Source organism: Pipistrellus kuhlii, unplaced genomic scaffold (assembly GCF_014108245.1).
Source record: "Pipistrellus kuhlii isolate mPipKuh1 unplaced genomic scaffold, mPipKuh1.p scaffold_m20_p_32, whole genome shotgun sequence".
NCBI lineage: Eukaryota > Metazoa > Chordata > Mammalia > Chiroptera > Vespertilionidae > Pipistrellus > Pipistrellus kuhlii.
This window is the reverse complement of record NW_023425532.1, coordinates 330,237-356,050: the sequence shown is the minus strand read 5'-3', so window position 1 is coordinate 356,050 and position 25,814 is coordinate 330,237. Positions and strand designations below refer to the sequence as shown.

The 25,814-nt window shown below is 38.4% G+C and overlaps 1 protein-coding gene and 1 non-coding gene across 5 annotated transcripts in view; one reads left to right on the top strand and one right to left on the bottom strand.

Moving 5' to 3' along the window:
• Window positions 1-25,814, bottom strand: part of SHROOM4 (shroom family member 4) — a 189,297-nt gene that overhangs the window by 51,255 nt on the left and 112,228 nt on the right. Inside the window, exon 1 of one of the 4 annotated variants that reach the window (XM_036460508.2) lies at window positions 58-437. The exons of the other annotated variants lie outside the window; for them this stretch is intronic. The gene's annotated coding sequence lies outside the window, so the exon portion shown is untranslated. Of the gene's footprint in view, window positions 1-57; window positions 438-25,814 lie in introns of those variants that run through there. 4 annotated transcript variants of the gene reach the window in all.
• Window positions 7,745-7,849, top strand: LOC118731829. Its single transcript, XR_004991976.1, has one exon. It is a non-coding gene; the product is annotated as a U6 spliceosomal RNA (small nuclear RNA).

Here is a 25,814-nt window from a genome sequence, read left to right as displayed (position 1 = left end):
AGCAGAAGTGACAGAGAGGCAGCAGCCATGATGGCCATGGCTACTAGTTGTACCTACCAGGATAGTTGCCCAGAGTGGGGAGATGGCTTAGGAGGGAGCTGGGTATCCAATCAGCTCAGATGCTCATCAACAATCCTTCCAGTCAGCCCCGAGGGCTTCTTTTAGCAAGTTGGATTCTCCATTAGCTGAGGGCAATCTGCCTTCCAGTTTAGACCTCCTGAGGCGAGGGGCCGTCAACCCAAGCTCCTCAGTGTGATCCAAGGAGCCCAGACACAGCCAGGTCCAGGTTCCAAGAACAGAAAAGAGTGACACTCGAGGCAAGGTATGACCAGTTGCCTGGTTGGCCCTAGATGTAACCACAGCCTTAGTGAATGAAAGCCAGTATCAAGAAATCAATAGAGTTTAGACCCTGCTCAAGAAACCAGCCTGTACCTTAGTGCAAAGGGAAGGATGAAGGGCAGTTTCAGTAGCATAAACAGCCCCCCTGTTCCTGATCCCAGCCTCCTCTGAGCCCTGGCCCGCCCCCTTCCACAGCTTAGAGGCCAATAAGGAAGCTGGGCCCCCAGCCACTGCTAGAACTCAGGAAAGGAGCAAGGAAATGATGTTTGGGAAAGATAAAGCCGGTGTCTAAAAAGAATTTTTAAAAATACACGTAACTGAGAGAGAAAAATACCCCAGACACACACACTTAAAAGAATTCCTGTACTTCCTGGACTGAGTTGACCCCACCCAGCCATCTCCGAAGGTCCTCTGAGCCCCACAAAAGCAAAGTCCAGATCAGCCAGGCCTAGTAGCTTCTAGGACAAGAAGAGCAAGTAGCACCACAGCTGATTTTACATAACTGGGGGTATGTGGCCTAGAGATTTTCCCAAAGTAAAGGTCCTGCTAAGATATAAAGACTCATAAGCCATTCTGGGCCATATTTACAGGGTCTGTGCTTCCTTTGGGCACCTGGGCTGACCCAGAGAAAACTCTATTTCACACCAGAGACTCCACCTCCAGAAGAGTGGCACTCAGGGTTAGCATCACTAGCTTTGCCCTGAGTTTGCTCTGACCTCTGGCAACTTACTCCCCCTCTCTGAGCTTCTGCTTCCTCTCTGCAAAATAAAACATTGGACTCCATCATCACCAATAACCCTTCTAGCTATAACATGACATTATGTAATAGGCCTAGGCCCAAGACTAGGGCTTCAAATGATGCCCTCGCTGACCTGTGCAATAGCCAGAACCCAGAATAGCCCTACATGAGTTTGTTGCACACTCTTAGCCCAAACTCAGGCATCAGGATTTAGTTTCTCTTGGGGATTTCCCTTAATAATCCTCCTGATTCCCACTCCAGTTTCTTTTGGCCTTTGGTTCCAATTCCAGCAAATTCTGACTCCTGAAAGGGCTTACGTGAGCTCCCACAGGACAAGAAATATGCTAGGGCCTTTCCTCTCTGGGGAAATCATTCCTGGAGGTTAGAAGCCACTTCCCCTCGCTGCCCTCTGTACTCCTAGGGAAGTCTGGGTTGATGTTTATTCCACAAAAGGCAGATGTCATTCAAGTAAGTCTATAGGCACTCCTTAGGTAGTTATAAGTACTGTATAGGTAAAGTTTGGAGATTTTTTGTGGGCATATGGATCTGGTGTGGCCTTGACTAGTTTGGCCTTGAGCATGTTGCAGAACCTCAGTTTACTAATCTGTAGACATTCAGTAAACAGCATCTGTTATTACTACTGGTATTATCATCTACACAAAATAATAATAGGCAAGATATGATTAGTAGCAAGAAGAATAACTTCTTTAATCCTAAAGATGAAAGAGAAAGAATTAGTTAAGAAAAGATACAAAAGCCAAACGTAGTCCTCTAGAACAGAGCTTCTTAAACTTTAATGGGCATACTCATCACCTGGGCATCTTGTTAAAATGCAGATTCTAATTCAATAGGTCTAGAGTAGGCTCTAGATTCTGACCTTCTAACAAGCTCTACAGTAAGACTAATGCTGCAGGTATGATAATCACACTTTGACAACACACTAAGGAATATAATACCATTAGCAGTACACTAGGGAATAAATCCTGCCCTGAAAAAAACAAACAAATATCAGGATAAGCAGTTTCTTCTCATGTCATTACTCAGTCCTGGGTGTCCAGCCTTCCCTCTTCCACTTAGTAACCCAGCCTATAAAAGCGCTTCCTTAATGAGGCTTGCTGATTCCCATGTCCTAACAAAATAAAGAGCAATGAGTTTGATAGTAGTCTGATTCTGTCAGTAGCCGGCGTGGGGTTGGGGGGGGGGGGGCAGAGGACGCTGAAGAAATTAGGACTAGTGGCACAAGCATGTTCATAGGACTGGCTGAGGTATGGAGGCAGGGTGGGAGTATTATTTGGGTAGTCACCAGAAGAGGTGACAGGATAGGCAGGAGATATTCTTATACTTGAGATATTCTTCAACAACAAAAGATAAGAGAGAAATGTGAGCAGTTTGGTCAGTATGGGATTCGGGAAAGAGGCTAGAAGATGAGGTGGGAATAAAAGGGGCACCCTCTCACTTAGCAGAGGTGAAATCCAGATAACATGTCTAAGTATAGCCTTCGAGGTAAGTAAAGATGACTGCTTATTTTCTAAGAACTCAGGGGATAAGAAGTGGGCATGGGTGCACTGGGGAGTAGGCACATGCAGGCACAAGTAGCAGATAAGCCAAAAGCTATCTCCCAGAAAAGTCCTTATAAAGACTGTTGGGAGAGGTAAGAGGAGAGATGAGAACCAATTCTGGAAGAAGTCAATCTCTAACTGTGTTAGTAGGCTGTCAACCCAATATATTCAGATATAACTGTCTATGAGCCTGGCTCCCAGCAGACACCTCAGAAGATACTTAGAGGGGGGACAGGTAAGGAGCAAGCAAAAAGAGACTGGTGACTCTGCCCTACTCTAGGGCAAGAAGAAAAATATGGCCACTGTTTCTTGGGGTTGTGCTTAGTCAGGATGTCTGGCCTATAACCCACTGTAGGCTCTTTCCTATTTTGTAAGTATTTTAAAGCCCTGGCTGGTGTGGTCAGTTGCTTGGAGCATAATCCCTACACTGAAAAGCAGCGGGTTCAATTCCTAGTTAAGGCACATTTCGAAGGCAACTGATTGATGTTTCTCTCTAGCATCAATGTTTCTCCTCCCCCTCAAATCAATAAAAAAATAAAACGTTTAGACAAGGGAAGCACAAGGGTGTCCTTGATTAGCTCTGTTTACTTTTTTTGTGGCTCTTCCAGTCTCCACACAAACAGCACATTCCACCTGCCCCACTTGAAGGGATCCAAGCTCGTTCTGGCCAGCTTAGCAGGAAGGGAAGCCTGCACACTGTCCGGTAGACAGAACAATGCATGGCTTGTTTATCTGACAGAAGACGGGAAATCTGCTTGATCACCATGGAGGGATACAGAGCTATAAAGGCCCACTCACTCCTCACTGTTAGCTGAAGGAACTTGAAGCCTGATGATCTAGAGATCCTTACTACAGACCCAACCAAGGGGAAATATATATGCAAATGTGCATGTCTGTATGTGCATATGTCTTTGTGCATGTATGTTTATGTATTTGTATGCATGTGTGTGTATATGTGTATATATGTATCTCTGCATATGTATAACTGTGTTTATGTATGTATAATTTTAAAGAGAACTTTTAGGACATTAGCTTTCTTTTCAGTCTGGAAAAGTTATAATCTGGGTCATCTCAGATATGAGTACTTTATGCAGACAGGGCTTTGTTACCCAGCTCTGCCTTCCCACCTTTCCTACCTCTCCACTCAATCCTTTGAATAACCAGGTGAAGATCTTTCATATAAATCTACTGGGTCACCATCTCTACCTTCCACCTCAGGATTCATCCCTAACCAAAAGAAAGCTAGGGTAATGAATAGGAAATGAAGGGAATGTTGGGATGGAAAAAGGGCTCCCCCAAATGCAGTGGTGTGTATGTCAGGGCGTGCCTTTTGGCTTTCTAAATAGAGAGTGATAACTTCATCTGTTCAGGACTTTTGCATCTAACCTTCTGTTTTCATGACTCCATTTTCACATTGGAATCTTTAAAACATGGGGGCATGTCTTTTTCTAAAGAAGGTTGGAAAGAGGCAACCATATGAATGATGTGGGAGAGTTTTTCAAATATTATGGGCTAGAAAATGTTTAGGAGTTTAGAAAAAAAATGATACATGGAATTCTCTTTCAGAATGGGCTGGGGAGTATATTCTAAGTTTTCTATGCATAGTCTGATAAAACATACCCATCATAGACTATATCTTATCAGTTATCCCAAAGGCAAGGAGGTGAATTGTGCACATTTCGTAGCTTCTAGGAGTAAGGGGGGCAAGTCAAGAACTGAATAATTGAAGATAGTTTTAGTCTCTTTCCTGTATATACAAAAGCTAAGAGGGCTGACTGAGACTTCGGAGGAGCACACGGGGAAAATGACAGCAGGTTCATAGAGAATCATCCATAGAGTCAGATTTTGCTGTGATGCCCAATTTCCTACACTAATATCAACAGTGATAAAGAAGATAATAGGATGTTTGCCCTCCAGCTCTGGGTTCTAGCAGACATATCTGTAGCATCCCTTGGGAAGAAGGTTATGAGAATTGTAGATTTTTCTTCTCCCTTTAAGCCAAATAGCACTAATCTCACACTCATTATTGGAGATACCACTTTTCAGGGAAAAGATAGAATCCACAAAGGTTTTGTGGTCAAGTCTAAAAGCCCTTGGAATTACTTCTGGCCATCTGCACTACTAAAGCCACAAAGCTGTAAGACAATAGCTAACAATAGCCAGGATCCCAATAGAACCAAGACTACCTACTCATTCTGCCTTGAACAAACATGACGATGAAGAAGGGCCAATGCTCAGAGCTAGAGCACAGCCAGCAAGGTGGACAAGTAATAGGAGGTGAGATTGCGGAAGTGCCAAGGCCAGATAATGGAGTTTTTCAAAGTCAAGGAAAGAAGTTTACATTTTATTCTCAGTATAGTTAGTAGCTACTAGAGGTTGTTAAGCAGGGCACTACCACAATCTAAGTTTCATGAAGCTTTCACTTGGTTGATGGATTTAAATAGAAGAGTAGAATATGGGGAACCATTTTAAAAAGTTCTTATAGATAAGAGATAATGGTGGTTTGTTAAAGGGAAGAAGCAGTAGGCGTAAATAAAAGAAATTTGATTAGGTATCTTGAAGAGGTAAAACTGACAGTATTTTTTTAATGGGTTCTATGTGGAGAATGAGGGAAAAGAAGAAACCATGATATCTGGGTCATCTGGCATTTGTTCCTTCTTAGCACAGAATTCATTCCTGAAACTGAGTCATTAGTAGTTCTTAAAAAAAAGTTGTCAATTTTCATTTTATTCTAGCATTTATAAAGCTTTTATTTTGTTTATTCTTTTATTCTAGCATTTATAAAGCTTCTATCTACATTTAAGGTGCTTGAAGAGTTACTATGAAACACACCAAAACCAAGAAAATATAATCCTGGTGCTCAAGGTATTTACAGTGTGATAAGGGGTAAATAGAAATACCTATGTAACCATTAAACAGGACAGAATGTCATGTGATAAAGGAAATGCTAACAAAAGGAGAGTTAAATAAAGGAGAAAGCAAAGCTGGTTGAATCAAAGAAGATTTTATACAGACTCCGAGCTAATTTTTGAAGACAGTATAATTTCAACTATAGAAAACTGGAGGAGAAGCTATGCCAGGATTTGTATAAACAAGAGTGGGGAAAAGCAGGAATATGCTGGAGGAAGGATACATAGGAAGTGAAATTAGAGTGATACAAGAACATGGTGGTCCTTAAAGTGTCAGGTTAAAGCATTTATGTCACATAATCCAAAAGGCAGGAAAAAGCCTTTGGAGGTTCTAGGCTAGAATTTCTAGTATAATGTTGGCTAGAAATGAATAGAGCGGGCATCCTTGTCTTCTTCATGATCTTAAGGGAAAGTATTCAGTCTTTTACCATTAAGTATGATTTTGGCTGTAGGTTTTTCATGAATGCCCCTTATCAAGTTGTAACCAACTCTTTTTAATTAAAAAAAAGGTATATTTACTCGATGAAATACTATGCAGCTACCAAAAAGAAGGATCTCTTACCATTTGAGACAACATGGAGGGACCTGTAGAGTATTATGTTAAGTGAAATAAGCCAGAGAAAGACAAGTATCATATGATCTCACTTATATGTGGAATCTAATGAACAAAATAATCTGACAAAATAGATCAGAGACATGGAAGCATACAACAGATTATGGAATCTCAAAGGGAAGGAGGGAGGGAAGAGATCAACAAAAAACTTACATGCATATATGTATAAACCATGGACATGGACATTAGTGGGGTGAAGGCCTGGGGAGGGGAGAGAAAAGGGGAGGAGGGGACTCATGGGGGAAAAAAGTGGGACAACTGTAATATTTTCAACAATATACATTTTTTAAAATTTAAAAATACATGAAAAAGGGGATAAAATATTCAAAGAAACAAAAATAGAAAGAGGAATGATGAACAGAACAATTATCTTAGAGTCAGGATGGGGGGTCAAAACAAGGTACCAGACACAGATGACAGGATAGTTTAGAAGCTGGAGCTGAGACTATCAAGCTGAAAATTAAATAAATAACTATTATTTATTTTTCCCTAAGAGTGCTCTTTATCAAACTGCTGGGCAGCATGAGAAAATGAAATGTCATGCTATTACCATCTGACATCCTTTCTCAATTGTAGACGTGTCTCCCAGTAACACTGCAACACAGTTAAATAAGCCAGTAATGCTGTGCCCCAGTAATGCTGCAACATGGTTAAATAAGCCAAAGTGAACTAAATTAATGTTCCTAAGCTTTACACCAAAGGCCCATTAATCTGTTTCACAGTAAGGATTAGATGTATTAAGTGCACGAAAATGCTATATTTAAAGCTGAAATTATAATAAATACTCAGTGAAACATAATCTCCAAATGAAAAATCAGCAGGTGGTTCATGCTCACCAGGAAAAAGTGGCAACTCAAAGTAACATCAAACATAAAGCAGAAATGTTAAATATAAAACCAGATCTTATCCCCAAGTGGGGGGGAGGCATCTTCTTTTCCAAAACAACCAAATTAAGGATCAGTAAAGAAGAAATGTCCAACTATAACATCTCACAAAACACTTTAAAACAGGCATCTTTAATAAAAAGGTAATCTATTAAATATCATAAAAATAAGAAAGAAGTGAATAATGTGATACAAAACACGCAAGGCAGAATCAACAGGATTGGACTACTAATTAAATATAAAGGGAAAAGAAGAGTTAAATGACTGAAACACCTACAAGAATAGTGTTATCACTAATTTAGAAAGGGGAGTGGAAAGCAGGAGCTGGCTTCAGGACACATGGTTTGATTTTAGACACAAGTTTGCTTATTCTGCTGTCAAATTATGGAGATAGGCATGCCCAGCAAGAATCCTTGAGTCTGGGCTGCGGTGCTGGAAAGAGGTCAGGACAGGGTATGGCCATGTAGTCATTAACCACAGAGAGGAGGCAAGCAGCCAAGGCTATTGCAGTAGATGTGATTGCCCACAGTACTGTGTGCAAAGGAAAGATGGTGGGTGGAAGATCTTTACAGAACAGCTACAATTCAGGTGGGAGAGGAAGAAGAAGTAATCAAAGAGGCAAAACAATAAAATAGGTGGGAATGGATACAGGTACACATTTGCTGGACAGAAATCTATCATATTATCAAGACATAAAAAATGTTCTTTCTTCAGCCAATGTATACTAAAATCAAATGATATAGAGAAGATTGGCCTGGCCCCTGCATGAGAATGACATACAAATTTGTGAAGTGCTCCACATTTTTTTTCTGGAATTAGATAGCAGTAATAGTGGCACGACCTTGTGTCCATACTAAAAACCACTGAATTACGTATTTGAAAGTATTCAATTTTATGTTATATGAATTATAGCTGTTTTAGAAAGGTTCCTACCCTTTGATCCAGTTTTTCTACTCCTAGGAATCTATCCTAAGAGAGCAATTAGAGATGCACACATTGATTTATGTACATGAAGTGTCATCCACTGCAGGGCTACTTAAAATGGTAAAATTAAGAAAATCCTAACCATCCAACATTTAGGAAGAATTAGGTGAAGAATTATACATCTACATAAGACAATAATAGTCTGCTATTAAAAACCATGCTTTTGAAGCTACTTAATGATCTCAGAAAAGGCTCATGATATAATCATAAGTGAAAGAAAAACCTGTACATACTACCAGCCCAATATTTTTTTTAAAAAATGTATACACACACACACACACACACACACACACACACACACACACACACATATATATATATATATATATATATATATATATATATATATATATATATATATCTTATATAATAAAAGCCTAGGTGGTATCATACTCTGGCATCATGTCCTTGTGCAATGTTGTCACAATATGGCCACCACAAGATGACCATGCAAACAGCAGAGGCGGGGCCCATTGGCCGCTCCATGTGGTGAGGCCTGGGGGTCCCACAGCTCTGGGAGGCAAGTACAGTGAAAGAGGCGCGTTGCAGAAGTGGAGGGCAGTTGTGGGTGATCAGGTCAGTAGGGGAGCAGTTAGGCATCAATCAGGCTGGTAGGAGAGCAGTTAGGGGGCAATGAAGCAGGCAGGCAGGCGAGTAGTTAGGAGCCAGTGGTCATGGATTGTGAAAGAGATGTCCAACCACCAATTTAGGCCCAATCCCGCAAGGGTCCCCGATTGGAGAGAGTGCAGGCTTACACTTATTTAAAATTTTGAAATTTTCTATACTACACATGCATTACTTTTAAAAAGTATATATTTTTATTGATTTCAGAGAGGAAGGGAGAGGGAGAGAGATATGGAAACATCAATGATGAGAGAGAATCATTGACTGACTGCCTCCTGCACACCCACTACTTGGAATTGAGCCTGCAACCTGGACATGTGCTCTGACTGGGAATCGAACCATGATCTCCTGGTTCATAGGTTGACACTCAACCACTGAGCCACACTGTTCAGGCCTTATGTATTACTCATGGAATACATGGAATGAGAAAAGGTTTCCAAAGAAAAAGAACACTGTTCTATATGCACATATCATGTATCCTGGCAACTGTTTGTTAGAATTATCTGACATATTCCTCGGTTAGGAATCTGCAAATATACTTGTACTTTGACTTAACTATTTCAAACATGTGGATTTTAACCTTGAGGAAATCAGCTTAGATCCCACCAACTTAGCAAAATGCTTTCCCCAACAAATGCTTTCTGCTTAGCAGTGGCTTCCTCTGTTTGTTTTTACTAATTTTTTTAAAAACTCGATCTGACACTCTTTACCTCAATATTAGCAATGGGAGCTGTTCTTTGCTGTGTGAGGCTGCAGGGCTGGAAAAACAAGGAGCAAGTTTGGGGGAGACAGGCAGAGGAAAAGGGAGGTCAAATCAAAGTCAGCATCAAGGCTGTGCCTATTGAATTGAAAAAAAATTTTTTTTCTTTTCTTATTTTCCTTTTGCTACTCAGGGCCTTCTTGGCTTTAGTTTCTTTCTGGGTGCCTGATGGGCTTGGTGGGGACAAAGTTGGGTGGAGAGGGTACAAAACACTGGAAAATCTGATGGGTGGGGGTAGCAGCAGGTACCAATTATGAGGCCATTTAACTGTTAATATTTGTATACCCTGTTTACACTTCACAAAGAACGTCCACAGACATCATTCCATTTAGTCCCTACTTCAACTTTATAAACTGGACTTTACAAAAGAAGAAACTCAGGTCAGAGAAGTGAAGTAAATCACATAAGGCTTGAACCAAATTTATTTGCTTCTAAATTTTTGTGAATCAGAAATTCTGGGATGGGGGGGTAGTAATCTGAATTTTAACAAGTCCTCTCCAAATGATGTTGATGCATGCTCAAGTGTGAGACCCAGCCCTCTAAATGCTGCCATACATCTAAAAGATTTTCAAATGGTTTCTTTAAACTACTGACTGCTGCTTTGATTTATGTGGGGTCTTGTCTTCCAAGGCAGGCTGGGAGCCTCCCTCCAACTGTCAATGGCTTTGTACATAATAGAGAGAAACTGCTCGAATAGAATTTGGACTCCAGGGGCAGGAACATATAATACTACTTCATAGTGGGAAGGTCCCAGAACAAAGAGGGAAATTCTCAGGTCACAGCCTCCCTGGTTGTGGGAATATATGAGCTGGCAAGCAGCTGCCCTATAGCTACTTCCCTTTCAGAGGTTCTTTTCAGACATTTTCACAGAGTTCCACAATACTCTGCGTGAGCCCCTGAGAAATTTCCTGCTCTGATATATTTATATTTACAACCTCTCGTTCATAAAGCTTTTCACTTCTTTGGTTTTCAATTAGGTTTTTAAAAACTGTTTTTGAAACAATTTAGAAAAAAATTGCAGAATTGAAATTAAATTATTCTCCTTTTGGGGAACATGGACTGCTCTTCTCCCATCTTCACACACACACACACACACACACACACACTCAATTATACACAGATACACATTCTTTCCCCTTGTGATAGAGAACAAACCAATCATCTATTTTTTTGAAACTTGGACTTGACTCAAATTGGATTTTAAATTTTAGCAAGGTGATGTTTGTAAAATTGAAACAAAAACTATACATGGGTATAGATTTAATTTTAAAATACTAAAGCTGAAAGACAGAATCGTGGAATGAAAATTATGAAATATTTAAAATTCTAAGAGTGAATTGAATTTGTTATCTATCCCTTCCACACAGGTACTAGCACTGACTTTATTCATTTATTTAGTCATTGAATGATTGACTCATTTATTAGTCATTGAAAGCCAAGCAAACACTGTTCAAGGTGCTGGGGCAAAGCAATGAACAAAACTGACAAGACCTCAGTTCTCATAGGTCTCAGTTCAATAAACATATGTCAGATAGTAATAAATGCTATGAAGACAGGGAAAGGAGGGCAAAGGATAGACTGACTGACAAGAGGTGCATGGAGCCAATGCTATTTTAGAGAATGAGGTTAGGGAAGGCCTCTGGTAGCAGCAACCGAATGAACACAGGAAAAGAGCCAGGTGAATTTTGAAGGGAAAATATTCTAGGCAAAAGCATCAGCAAGGGTAATGGTCTGAAATAAAATCATCTGGCTATGGTCTAAGAACAGCATGAAAGCCAGTGTGCCCAGAATGAATTAAGCAAGACTTAAGAAGGATAGGAAATCAAGTTGGGGAGAAGCCAGGAGCTAGGTGAGTGCGTTATAAGGACTCTGGATTTAATTTTAAGAGTGATGGGAATAAAACCTGTGTCTAGTAGATGCCAAGGAGTTTAATATGCCTGCACTATGATTATTGCCCTCAAGAAACTTACGATCTTCCGATTTGGGGAAATAAACCAAATTTACAGGAGACTTGCAAAGGGGAGGGGATTCTTGTTGTCCCAGGTATACTTGTTCCCAATCTTAATAAGCCACTTTTAGTAGAAAAGAGTCCCAAAGGAGAAAAAGGTTTGCCTCCTATGCCAATTTGAGAAGATTCTCCCACTCACATTAAGCAATTTTATCTCAAAACCAGTGTTTTCTATATGTTACAAATATTAAAATATTTTAAAATATATTTTTATTGATTTCAGAGAGAAAAGTAGAGGGAGAGAGATAGAAACATCAATGTTGAGAGAGAATCATTGATTGGCTGTCTTCTGCACACCCCCACACTAGGGATCAAGCCCACAGGCAGGTGCCCTGATCGGGAATCGAACCGTGACCTCTTGGTTCAGAGGTTGATGCTCATCCGCTGAGCCATGCCGGCTGGGACAAATAATAAAATATTTATACTCCCTAACAACCCTATGAGGCAAGTGCTACCATTATCATCCCATTTTGAAGAGGAGAAAATTAGAGGCTTGGAAAGGTTGAGTAACTTGTCCAGGATCACAGAACTAAAAAGTCTTAGAAAAGGTATTAGATCTTAGGCAGCCTGTGTTCTTAACCATTATTCTAACTGGCCTTGCCTAAAGGTAGAGATAGAAGGATGGGGGCGAGAAGATGATGAATCTAAAATTGAAAATAAAAGGGGAAGTTTCCCAGATGTTCTAGGTAAGCAAGAAGAGTGCTGAGGGTCCATGGTAGACCTGAGGGGGGGGGGGAAGGGGGAAACCAGAACTAGCCATGGCTAAGAGCTAGAGAAGCAGGCTGAGGGTTACTGCATCCACATTGGGGTCCATACGGAGTATGAATACCCAGGATTCATGCAGGAGTGCTTTGATAATGGAGATATTTTCCGTGGTATACTGAGAGACCATGGAAAAGAATGCATAATTTCTTATAGCTTGCAGCCAGAGAAATCTACATAAAGGACATTATGCTTAAAGTCTGGTCTTTAAGGAAGGATAGGAATTGATCCAGATCAAAGGTATTTCTGTAGAAGGAATAGCGTGTTAAAATTATGGAAATGTGAGGAAAAATTGATATCTGGAGGGTAGAATATATGAAAAGGGGGTGGTGGGAAGTAAGGATAAAGAGGCAGGCTGGGCTAGAATGTGAAAGATCTAGGTTCTTAATGAGTTTGAACTTTTCCCACAGGTACTGGAGAGCCAGGGATGTACTTTAAGCAATAGTGGCAGAACCAGATTTGCATTGTGTAAAGATGTATACTAGTAGTTAGAATTGTTTAGGGAGAAAATAAGCAAGTGGAACCATTTAGGAAATAAATGTTATAATCCAAGTGATCTATAATTCAGGGATAGATAAGGGGACAGATTTAAGAATTATCTTGTCTAGAAGGTAGAACCAACAAATCTTGATGCCTGATTAGACAGATGTGAGGGGTAAAAAAAAGAGGAAATCCAAAATGCCTGCTAGATTTCTCATTTCAATGAATGATTCTGCCTGTCACCAATGCCAGCAGAAGAATAGAGGGGAATTATCCCAATTTTGAACAAGTTAATTTTTTTAACGTATTTCTTATTTTTAAAGCAATACTTGCAGAAGGCAAACAATTCACATAGTACAAAGGCATGTACAATGAAAAAGACACCAGGGGGAAACACAGTAAATAGTTTGTTTACTCCAGAGCAGCAGTATAGCTTAGTGTTAAGAGAATAAGCCCTGGAAACCAGACTGTCTGAATCTAAATCCTCCATTGCTAGCTGTGTGGCCTTGAACTAGTAGTTATTTAACATCTCTGCCTCACATTACCTATAAAACTGGCATTATAACACTGTTCAGAACCTTGCTGTTTGTGCTTAACAATACATCTGCAAGATAAGTTCCTATCTACATATACTTTAGCACAGATTTTTAATAACGGCACAGTATTGCGCTGTCTGAATTTTTCATAGTTTATTTACCCTTTATCCAATTAAGGAACACTGGGGTTGTTTCTAATTTTTGCGAATACAAATAGTGCTGCAATGAATACCTTTGTACATCCTTACATACATACATGGTTATATCTATTAGATAAATTCCTACAAATGGAATTCTGGTTCAAAGAGTATGCAAATGTTTAGTCCTTGTAAAATCTCCTGAAATTCAAAGAGGTTATGCTAATTTGTACTTCCTCTAACAATATATTAGAACAGTGCTTTTCAAACGTTTATGTGCAAACAAATGACCTGGAGATCTCATTAAAATGCAGATTCTGATTCAATGGGTCTGGGATGGGGCTGAATTTCTAATAAGCTCTTGGTTGATGCAGATACTTCTGGTCCTAGGATCACATTTTGAGTAGCAAGGTATATAGCAAGGTAAAAGTATGTGTTTCTCAGGATCTTGCCAAAAAATAGGTATATTAAATGCTCTGTTTTCTGCCATTCTGATAAGTGAAAGTTGTAATTCAAGGTGAGAGTTGTTGCTTCATTTATATTTCTTTAACTGTGTTCTTGAGCATCTTTTCATTTATTTTTTTATAAGCCACTTTTTCTCCAGACTGCCTGCTTAGTTCCTTTTTTCCTCTTTCAAATGGTTTGTTGGTATATTCCTTAGTGATGTTCAATCTCAAGAGCTCTTTATGTATTAAGAGAACCAGTTCTTTCCCATATTAAATGCAAAACCTTCTTTGCAAGTTTTTTTCCCCCCTTTGGATTTTGTTTATGGCTTTATGTGATGCTGTAAATTTTGACTTTTGTGTAGTCAAGTTTAACTCTATCATTTCCTTTGTGTCTTGCTTAGAAAGACCTTTAATATTTCTAGATATAATCTTATATTAAAACTAGTGGCTCAGTGCACGAAATTCATGCACATTAAAAGGGAATTAATTAGAGGAAATATTTTAATATTGCCATTTGCCCTTTATAATACAAATGTCAGAGATGAAATTAGTAAAATGTATATGAAAATCTTCCTCCTGTCAGTCTAGGGCAGTGGTTCTAACTTTTCTAATGCTACGACCTTTTAATACAGTCCTCATGTTGTCGTGACCCCCAACCATAAAATTATTTTTGTTGCTACTTCATAACTGTAATTTTGCTACTGTTATGAATCATAATGTAAATATCTGTGTTTTCCGATGGTCTTAGGCAACCCTGTTAGACCACAGGTTGAGAACCACTGCTGTAGAGCCTAAGACCACCGGAAAGCACAGATATTTACATTACAATTCACTAACAGTAGCAAAATTATAGTTATGAAGTAGAAACAAAAATAATTTTATTGTTGGGGGTCACCACAACATGAGGAACTGTATTAAAGGGTTGCAGCATTAGAAAGGTTGAGAACCACTGGTCTAGGGCATGCTGCGGGACCCAGAGTCAAGTCCTTGCTGGCCCATGCATGCCTCAAAATTGCACAAGACCCAGACCCAGCTGGCCCCACCCCTGTCAAGCCCCGCTGGGTGGGGGGCATAGCCTCAGGGCCCCATCAAGCCCCATCAAGTGGGAGGGCACAGTCTTAGGTCCCCTGGCCCAGCACCAGGTCAGAGGGTGCAGCCTGAGGTCCCTGTCAAGCCTCAGGTCCCTGTTGATTGCTTGTTAAGGCTCACTACGGGGACTCAGCCTCTGCTGTGGGCATCACCATCTTTGTGGTAGAGTGATGGTCAATTTGCATATTCCCTCTTTATTATATAGGATAACATATTAAACTATGTCTTCAGATCAATTTCTAGACTCAGTTGTGCTCCACTGATCTGTTTGTTCATTTGATAGCACCAAACTATTTTAATTAGTGTACTGTTATATATTTCAACAGGTCATTTCTCCATTAACACTCTTCTTTTTTTCAGGTATTTCCTAAATCAGCTTATACATTTATATTTCCAAATTTATTTTAGAATCAGTTTGGGAATGTTGCATTATGATTTGTTTGGGAAACTACTTGATGGAGAAGTATAACATGCAGTTGAAAATGATAATCTGAAATCTAGGAGTGTGGTCTTCTCTGGATATAGGTATCTGGGAGACATTAGTGATATCCAAAGCCTCTCAAGAAATGTTTAGAGCCCTGACCAGTTTGGCTCAGTGGATAGAGCGTCAGCCTGCAGACTGAAGGGTCCCAGGTTCGATTCCAGTTAAAGGCATGAACCTTGGTTGCAGGCACACATCCCCAGTAGGGGGTGTGGAGGAGGCAGCTGATCGATGTTTCTCTCTCATTGATATTTCTAACTCTATCCCTCTCCCTTCCTCTCTGTAAAACAAAAACAAAAACAAACAACAACAAAACACACACACACACACACACACACACACACACACACTAAAATATATATTTTTAAAAAAATGTTTAGGATGAGAAAGAAGGTCTAAGACAAAACTCTAGGTATTGGTTGTCAAAGTTCAGTCCTCAGTCTAGTAGCACCAGCATTATCTGACAATTTATTGGTCAGAAACTCTCTAGAGGATTTAATGCACTCTCAAGTTTGAGGACTACTGATTTAGGGTATATTGGTGGTTCAGAGACAAATTAAGGCAGAAGAGCTAAAAATAATTAGTAGTAATAAAACCATGAAAAAGAATTGTTTGATAATTAATCAAAAGGAAGAAATTTCCAGAAAGAAGAGCTCATCCAACTACTATTTCCAAAGGATATTATACATATCACCTCATTTATTCATATAATCCTGTAAAGTAGATATCATTATCCCCATCCTATAGATGAGGAAGTTATGATTAAGTAACTTATAAAGGGTCAGCCAGTGGATATATTATTTGACACTACTTCTGTTATATAACAAGGACTATCTATGTTCTTTCCACTGTATTACACTACTGAAAACTAATATTGAAAAATGGTCCATTAAAAAAAAGATAAGGAAAGTTGCTCCTTGATATTTTTTTTGCAGTCTGGAGGACACTATTCATTTTGGAACTATACAGAAAATAGTTGTGGTACAGGCAGAAGCCAGGTTGTAGTGAGGAGATGGGAGATGAGAAAACAGAGGCAATGAGCATTAAGAATACTTTTTAAGAGCCTAAGACACCTTGCTGTGAAAGTAAAATGACTGGTAGTTGGAGAAGGATAAAGGATAAGGGCAGGTGATTTTTTTTTATATTAAGGTATTATATGTGTACATATGTTGCCATTGCCCCCCCACACCCATGCATGCCCTCTCTCCCCAGAGTTTTTTGTCCATTGGTTTTGCTTATATACATGCATACAAGTCCTTTTTTAATTAAAAAATTATATTTTTACTGATTTCAGACAGGAAGAAAGAGGGAGAAAGAGATAGAAACATCAACGATGATGTCAAACATCACTGCTTGGCTGCCTCCTGCATACCTCCCCAATAGGGATTGAGTCTGCAACCCTCAGTGATCTCCTGGTTCACAGGTCAACACTTAACCACATAGCCACACCAACCTGGCCAGGTGATGTCTTTAATTTATTTTTAAAAATATACTTTTATTGATTTCGTAGAGGAAGGGAGAGAGAGATAGGAACATCAATGGTGAGAGAGCGTCATTGATTGGCTGCCTTCTGCATGCTCCGGGGATCAAGCCTCTAACCCAGGCATGTGCCCTTGACCGGATTAGAACCTGGGACCCTTCAGTCTGCAGGCCAACACTCTATCCACTGAACCAAACTGGGTAGGGTCAGGTGATGTTTTTATATATGGAATGTAAATTAGTTTACATTAGGAATAGCATTTAATAGGTCTCTGCTCCTGATCTCTCACCTAAGCACTACACCAATTCTACCTACACTCCACACTGCATGTTGAATTTCTACATATCTCATCAATCACTTCAAAGACAAAACAAAACAAAAAACAAACATTGACATAAGACCTACATTCTCCTAATTTATCTTTTTGTGTTTACTTGTTTGTCTGTTTGTTTTAAATACTTAAAGGTCTGACTGGCTCAAACCTTGTAACCATTGTCTAACTCCTTTTCTTCAGGCTTTATATTGAATCACTCACCAAGTCCTGGCTATGAAGCATGTCACCGATTAAGTTATCTTCTCTAGTTCTACTGTCCCTACTCTATATAAGCAGCCATGTCATATGGCCTTCCTACATCCTATGAAACTCACACTAATTTTCCACATACACCAGTTTCATTATTATTTACCTACTCATAATCCTGCAATAGCTCCCCATTTCCTACTAAATAAAGTTTTTAGTTTAAAGGCTTTTTTGAGCTTTCTATAGATTGTTCAAATTTACCTTACTGACCCATTATATAAGTCATAACCTGGATTTGGACTCCTTAATATTCCCCAAGCCTACATTTCTCTCCATCCTCTCTATGCCTCCTCACACACCATTTAGGAATTGGTCAAGCCACTCATCTTTTTGCAATCTACTTGTGATGTTCTTCTTCCAGTCGACATAACCCCTTACTGCTGGTATCACTCATTTGGACACTCATCTACCTCCTTACTCAACCATTTCACCTATATGTGTCTTATCATCTTCTACTGGAGTTCAAGGCTAGAGCATACTCCTGTCTTACTGTGATCTCTATCATATTGTTTAGCATATACCACTATGTACATGCAAGCACTTAAACTAATATATATATATATATATATAAATGAAATTATATCATAAAAACTTGCTATGTAATATATATTTGGTGAATTCATATTTAGAAAGTGGCTACTTTCTTTTTAACTTTCAAATGCCATGTTAAAAACAGTACATGTTCACTGGTTTTTAGGCACTCTCTTATGAAATACCTATTTAATCCGTACCAGATGTCTATCAGGTGGAAATTATTGCCCTAAATTACCCATAAAGACAACACCATGAGAAGGTAAAAGACTTGCCTAATAGTACTTGCCACTGAGGACTCAGCCTGCAATTAAAACTCCCAATTCTGTTGCTCTATCCTCCACAACACAGGTTCCTTTCTTTCATTTTTAAACAAGGTTCCATAGTTCTCAGTTGAATTGTAAACATTATTTTCTATAGTCAATGTAAGAACATTATAATTCACAAATTAGGTAAATAATAAATATATTCATATTTTGAGTTTAGTGTCTAATTACAGTTACTATGAATAATGAAAGTACCTTTGCATCTCTGATTTAAACTTGTGCTATAATGCAAAGGGAAATGAGATGCAGCAGGGTGCTATATTAACATTCATAATTATGCACTTTATGTTCCAAAAATGAATTGTTTGATAACATGGGAAAATGACAATAGTAAGAATTATGGCAAAAGCACATAAGGTTAATCAACATATAATTGACTCTCAAATAAGCACATTTTACATGTTTTCTTTTATTTGTGTTTATGATTTATTATTTAGAAACATTGTAAACTAATCTACCAGAATATATTTCCTATTAAAGATGCCTGAAATGAAAACATGCACACATAAAGTAAACTAATTTTTATGACGCATAGTAGATACATCACTTAAGGGAGATTTTGTTCCACGAATGCAATAACCTGCACATAATGAGATGTCAACCTCTTCAGTGATTCTTGGTCTGAAACACTCATACACATATACTTTGGGGTCAATTTAAACCTATTGGGAGAAAAAGACTAGATTAAATTCTTTTTTTTTTTTTTAGTATCTCCTAATGCATGCTTTATTAAACATAGCACACACTGAAGAAACAGGAGGGATGCAGAATACAAATGACAACATTTTCCCTCTAACGGAGACTGGCCCAGCTTTATATCAGGAAAGAAGATGCCTTCACTCAACAGATGGCTATTAGATGTCTTAACGTAAGAAGCCAATAGCCTTCAGTTCAGTTGCAAACAGACCCACACCTAGCACTTTACCCCATTCAGAAGCCAATTAAGTCAGTATGTTTTTCTGCCTAGATTAGCAGGCACCCAAGGTCAAGGCAAAGCTAAAAGCCTAGATGACTGATAAAGACTCAATTATCCTCTCAGACCAATTTACACTTTCTTTTGCTCTGGGCTCCACAGGGGTACAAGGTTACTGCTGAGGATAATATTCACAGGGAGAGGCTAAGGAAAAGGCATGTATAGCCTAGGGATTTTTAAAGTCACAGGAGGATCTCTTTAGATATCACCTAAAATATTCAACTTAAAGCCTCTAAAAATATTACTGAGACAGAAGCAAAGTAGGTAGGTAAGTAGGTAGGTAGGTAGGTAGGAAGGAAGGAACCAACTTAGGTATTATAGAGAGCAACCTACATATGGAGTCAGCCAGAATTGGGTAAAAAGTGGACATGTCAGTTACTTCATTTATTTTGTACTTCAATTTTCTCATCTGTAATTATGGGGATATCCTTATACCTCATAAGACAGCTGTGACTATTAAATGACATGATGCCAGAAAGAATGTATGCACCCCTATGTTCTTAGTAGCACAATTTGTAATAGCTAAGATTTGGAAACAACCTAAGTGCCCATCAGAAGATGAGTGGATTAAATAACTGTGGTACATCTACACAATGGAATACTACACTGCTGTAAAAAAGAAGGAATTCTTACCATTTTCAATAGCATGAATGGACCTGGAGAGCATTATGCTAAGCAAAAGAAGCCAGTAAGAGAAAGATAAATATCACATGATCTCACTCATTTGTGGAATATAGTAAACAACACAAACTGATGAACAAAAACAGATCCAGAGACATAGAAGCATCGGGCAGACCTTCAAACTTCAGAGGGAAGGCAGGGGAGGGTGGGAAAAAGAGGGATAAGAGATCAACCAAAGGATTTGTATGCATACATATAAGCATAACCAATGGACACAGACAGTAGATGGGTGAAGGCATGTGCTGGGGATGGAAGAGGTCGGGGAGAGGTCAATGGGGGGAAAAGGAGATATATGTAATTTCAGCAATAAAGAATTTAAATTAAAAAAACACCCTTAAGCTTTGAAGTTCTCAAACCTCAGATTGTAATTTATAAGATAAATGCCCCATAGTGGCATTTGTTTGGGATAAATTTTCTTAATTTGCAATATGTGTAAAGGCACAGTACTTAATATATAACCTTTTTTCTTTTTGAATTTAACCAATAAATTTGGGGAATGTCTCTAAGAAGAGCATAGAATTTTCTGTGCACTCCCCAGTGGGTGATTGTCCTGGTATCTATTCTCTGAATCAGTGGTCCTAGAACTTCTGTGTTTCACAATCACCTGGGGAGGCTTGTTAGAATGCAGATGTGTTAGGCCCACCCTCAGAGGTGGACCTTTGCATTTCTAACCAGCTCCTGGTGACCCTAAGGCTACTGCTCCCGGATCACACCTTGAGATTCACTGCCTTAAAGGACAAGCGAGTAAGAACCCCCATTACTCTGTCAAAGGGAGGTCTTTCCCCCCATCAGCCAGATCTCTCCTCCAAGGTTATTAGTGAAGGTGTAGAGAAAGTAGAACATACAGGTGAAGAAGAAAGAGAAGGAAGATGCCACTGATGGTGGCATAATTTATCTATGATTAACTTCTGATTGATGAAATAATTTAAGAATAAAAAAGATCATGTGTCTGATTATACCAACCTTTGGCTATCATAGGGTTCCTGAAAAACTATAGTCTTTCATATTTACAAAAGAGGAATATTTTTATTTGCATATTTCTTGAAGGTAGCTTAGTGTCTCTAAATTTTGGTGGGTTTAAGGTAACTTCAGTGGAGAATAATCAGTATGGTGAAACAAACAAACAAACAAACAAATATATAAATAACATGATGCATTTGAGAATTGCTAGCACTGTACCTGGCCAACAGTAAGTGGTGGGATAGAGGCAGTATTAACAGTTACAGAGTCTCTATTAAATCTGAAGGTAATCATGCTTCTGGCTAACCTCTTCACACTTAGGTGGGAAGTTACCTTGGAAGAACCCTGCAGCCTAAATTTAAAACCCTAAGGGTAGCTTAGTTTATCCTTACTAGTCTCAACACTTTCAAACCAACTACTGGATAAAGTACTGATACAGCATTATCTCAGTGAGCCATAGATATGATAGTCCCAATGGCTTGATTACCCCAGTAACACTGATACAGGGGAAAGAGATAGGTTCTGGAGTCACACAGAGAGACTGAATTTGAATTTGAGGTCCAGCACTGAAACTTTTTAGCTATGTGGCTTTAGACAACTGAAATGTTTATTCGGAATCTTGGTTGTCTCACATAATACATACTTTGTGAAACTGTAGTGAAAACTCAATAGATGTAAGGTTCTATCACTACTGTATTTTTAGGATTACATGAAGTTTCAGGCCAAGCAAGCTAATCAGGTCCTGGGATATAATTCATAGGGAACACAGAGCTACTTTCCATCTGTGGCAAACCTATGGCCATTGCCAGTGTTTACCCTGATGAACAAAGAGAAGGGAAGAAGAAATTCTTTTGATTATGGCCTGGAAAGGCACTTCTAGCAATTCTCCTATTTTGGTGGGGGCTCATCATAATCGTGATCCTGAATTACATATAAGAGGTCAGCCATACTCCCATCACTTCATCTGTGCCCTCCTCCAATCACCCTTAAACTTTCCTTTATGAAACTCAAGGCTTCTCCCAACAGAAACATTTCCTAATCTCATATAAAATTTATACACCAAAACTAGTTTTTAATTATTGTTCAAAATGTTCCATTCTGTTGGAAGGGCCACTCGTACTTTAAGAAATCTATTCCGAAAGTGCACAGAGAGATAACCTAAGGTAAGTAACTTGCAATTTGTGTAAATTTAATTCAAACAAATTTTATGTCTGAAAGAGAAGGGTGGGTAATGATCTCCCTTTCCTCTAGAAAACCTACACTGTATAACTTCTCAAAGACTATTCAAAGGCATGCATTAACTTTATACTTAATAAAATTGAATGATATTCTGCACCTTCATTACAGGAAAAAATGAAGAATATATCTTTGCATTAGGAGCCAGATACATAATCATTTTTAGTTGAACAAAGATGCCAAAAGTGCTAACCAATGCTTTCCCTATGATTAGCTGGAAAGAAATCAATACACTCTTGCTAGATTGGAACTTTCACTCAAAGTAGAAACTGGCCTGAAGTCCAGAAAGCTGGCAGTTCAGAGCCAAATCCCCAGAAGGTAGCTTGACACTTGCACTAAGGTCCAGGGTTCACATGCTGGTCAGAATCCAGGTTTAAGACTGGGGCTTGAAGAAGCTATTAAGTAATAAGGACTGGTGAGACATACTGAACATCTTCAAGATTTATGTTTCTTTCATCATCTAAAAGAAACACCTATGTGCTTAAAGTTTGCTTAATTTGTTTTTTGAGAGTTTTTTTTTAATTGATTAAGGTATTGCATATGTGTTCTGATCCCCCCATTACCCTCCCAACCCCCACTCATGCCTTCACCCCCCTGTTGTCTGTGACCATTGGTTAGGCTTACATGCATGCATACAAGACCTTTGATTGATGTCTCCCCCTTCTCCCACCCTCCCCTATTGACCCTCTGAGGTTTGATGGTCTGATCGATGCTTCTCTGTCTCTGGATCAGTATTTATTCATCAGTTTATATTGTTCATTATATTCCATAAATGAATGAGATCATGTGGTACTTATCTTTCTCTGATGGGCTTATTTCACTTAGCATAATGCTCTCCAGTTCCATCCATACTGTTGAAAATGGTAAGAATTCCTTCTCTCTTACCACAGCCTAGTATTCCATTGTGTAGATGGACCACAGTTTTCTAGTCCACTCATCTGCTGATAGGCATTTAGGCTGTTTCCATAACTTAGCTATGGAGAATTGTGCTGCTGTGAATATAGGGGTGCATATATCCTTTCTGATTGGTGTTTCTAGTTTCTTGGGATATAGTCCTAGAAGTGGAATCACTGAATCACATGAGAGTTCCATTTTTAATTTTTTGAGGAAACTCCACAATGTTCTCCACAGTGGCTGCCCCGGTCTGCATTCCCACCAGCAGTGCAAGAGGGTTCCTTTTTCTTCGCATCCTCGCCAGCAACTTGTCATTTGTTGATTTGTTGATGACAGACATTCTGACAAGTGTGAGGTGGTACCACATTGCATTGTCGTTTTGATTTGCATCTCTCAGATGATTAGTGACGTTGAGCATGTTTTCATATGTCTCTTGGCCTTCCTTATGTCTTCTTTCGAAAAGTATCTATTTAGGTCCATTGACAATTTTTTGATTGGGTTATCTTCCTTTTGTTGTATGAGTTCCTTGTAAATGTTGTAGATTAAACCCTTATCAGTGATAACATTGGCAAATATGTTTTTCCATGCAGTGGGCTTTCTTATTGTTTTGTTGATGGTTTCTTTTGCTCTGCAAAAGCCTTTTATTTTGATGCAATCGAATTTGTTTATTTTCTCTTTAGTTTCCATTGCCCTATGAGTGCTATCGGTGAAGAAATTCAGCATATGTCTGAGATTTTGCTGCCTTTGTATTCCTCTAGTACTTTTATGGTTTCCCGTCTTACACTCAAGTCCTTTAGCCATTTTGAGTTTGTTTTTGTGTATGGTGTAAGTTGGTGGTCTAGTTTCATTTTTTTTTTTTTGCATGTATCTGTCCAATTTTCCCAACACCATTTATTGAAGAGACTGTCTTGACTCCATTGTATGTTCTTGCCTCCTTTGTCAAATATTAATTGAGCATAATGGTTAAGGGTCGATATCTGGGTTCTCTATTCTATTCCATTGATCTATGTATGTTTGTTCTTGTGCCAGTACCAGGCTGTTTTGATAACAGTGGCTTTGTAATATAGCTTGATATCTGGTATTGAGGTCCCACCTACTTTGTTCTTCTTTGTCAGGATTGCTGCAGCTATTCAGGGACTTTTTTTAATTTCAGATGAATTTTTGGAGAGTTCTTTCTAGGTCTGTTAAATATACTGTTGGTATTTTAATGGGGAGTGCATTGAATCTATAGATTGCTTTGGGTAGCATAGACATTTTAATGATGTTGACTCTATCAATCCATGAACACGGTATCTTCTTCCATTTGTTTATTTCTTCCTCTATCTCTTTTCTAAGTTTCCTGTAGTTTTCCATGTACAGGTCTTTTACCTCCTCAGATGGGTGCAAGCTGAAGGAACTGTTGGACTATACTGAACAATCTAACATTAATGACATCTGAATCCCAGAAGGAAAGAAGAAAGAGAGTAGGGCTAAAAAATGTATTTGAAAAAGTAATGCCTGAAAAACTCCCCAAATTTGGCAAAAGACATTAACCTGCAATCAAGAAACTAAGCAAATTCCAACAAGATAAACCCAAAGAAATTCATACCAAGATATATATCAGCCAAATGTCTGAAAACTGAAGACAAAGAAAAAATCTTGAATGCAGAAAGAAATGATACCTTGCCTGTATAGGAAAAATAATTTGAAAGACATATGATTTCTCATTATAAACTGATGCAGCCAGAAGAAAGTGCCACAACATTTTTTAACTACTGGAAGAAAAAAAAGAATCTGTCAACACTGAATCCTATATCCAGACAAAAATATTCAGGAATGAAGGGGAAATCAAGATGAAAAAACAAAACTAAGAATTCATCACCCGCAGACCTATTCTTAAAGAATAGCTAAAGGAAGTTCTCTAAATAGAAAGGAAATGACAAAAGAAGGAATTCTGGAATATCAGGAAAGAAGTAACAACACAGAAATATATAAATTTAAAAATAGACTTCCTTCTCCTCTTGAGTTTTCTAAATTATTTTTGATGGTAGAAACAAAAATCATAACAATATCTGATGTGGTTCTAAATGTATGTAGAGTAAAAATTGAGACAATTTTATTATAAATGAGGGAGGGTAAATGGATGCAAATTTTGTATACTTTACTCAAACTGGTAAATAAATGAGAACACCAATAAATGGAGATAAATTATGTATATAAAATGTAATATCTATAGCAACCACAAAAACTCTATATGAAGGGATATACCCCCAAACTATAGGTAAATAAAAATGGAATTTTAATAAATGTTTAAGTAACTCACAGCAAGGCAGGAAAAAAGAAAACATAAAATAAACAAAGAGAAAACAAGTTAAAATCTTAGACTTAAGCTCTAGCATATCACTAATTACTGTAAATGTATATGATGATTAAAAGACAGAGATTGGCAGAGTGGATAAAAACACATTACCCAACTATATACTGTCAAAAGAAATTCACTTCAAATAAAACAATATAGGCAGGTTTAAAATAAAAGGATAGGAAAATACATGATGCAAATACTACTCAAAACAAAGAAGGAATGTTATAATAATAGCAGATAAAGCAGGTTTCAGAACAAAGAAGATTACTGGAGAAAGAGTGGATCATTGCAAAATAATTAAAGGGTCAATTCATCAAGATCACATAATGAACAGAACTGTGTATGCAGTAAACAACAGAACTGTAAAATATGTGAGCAAAGCTGATAGAACTAGGAGAAATAAATCCACAGTTACACTCGGAGACATCAGCACTACTCTCTCAATTACTATTAATAGAACAA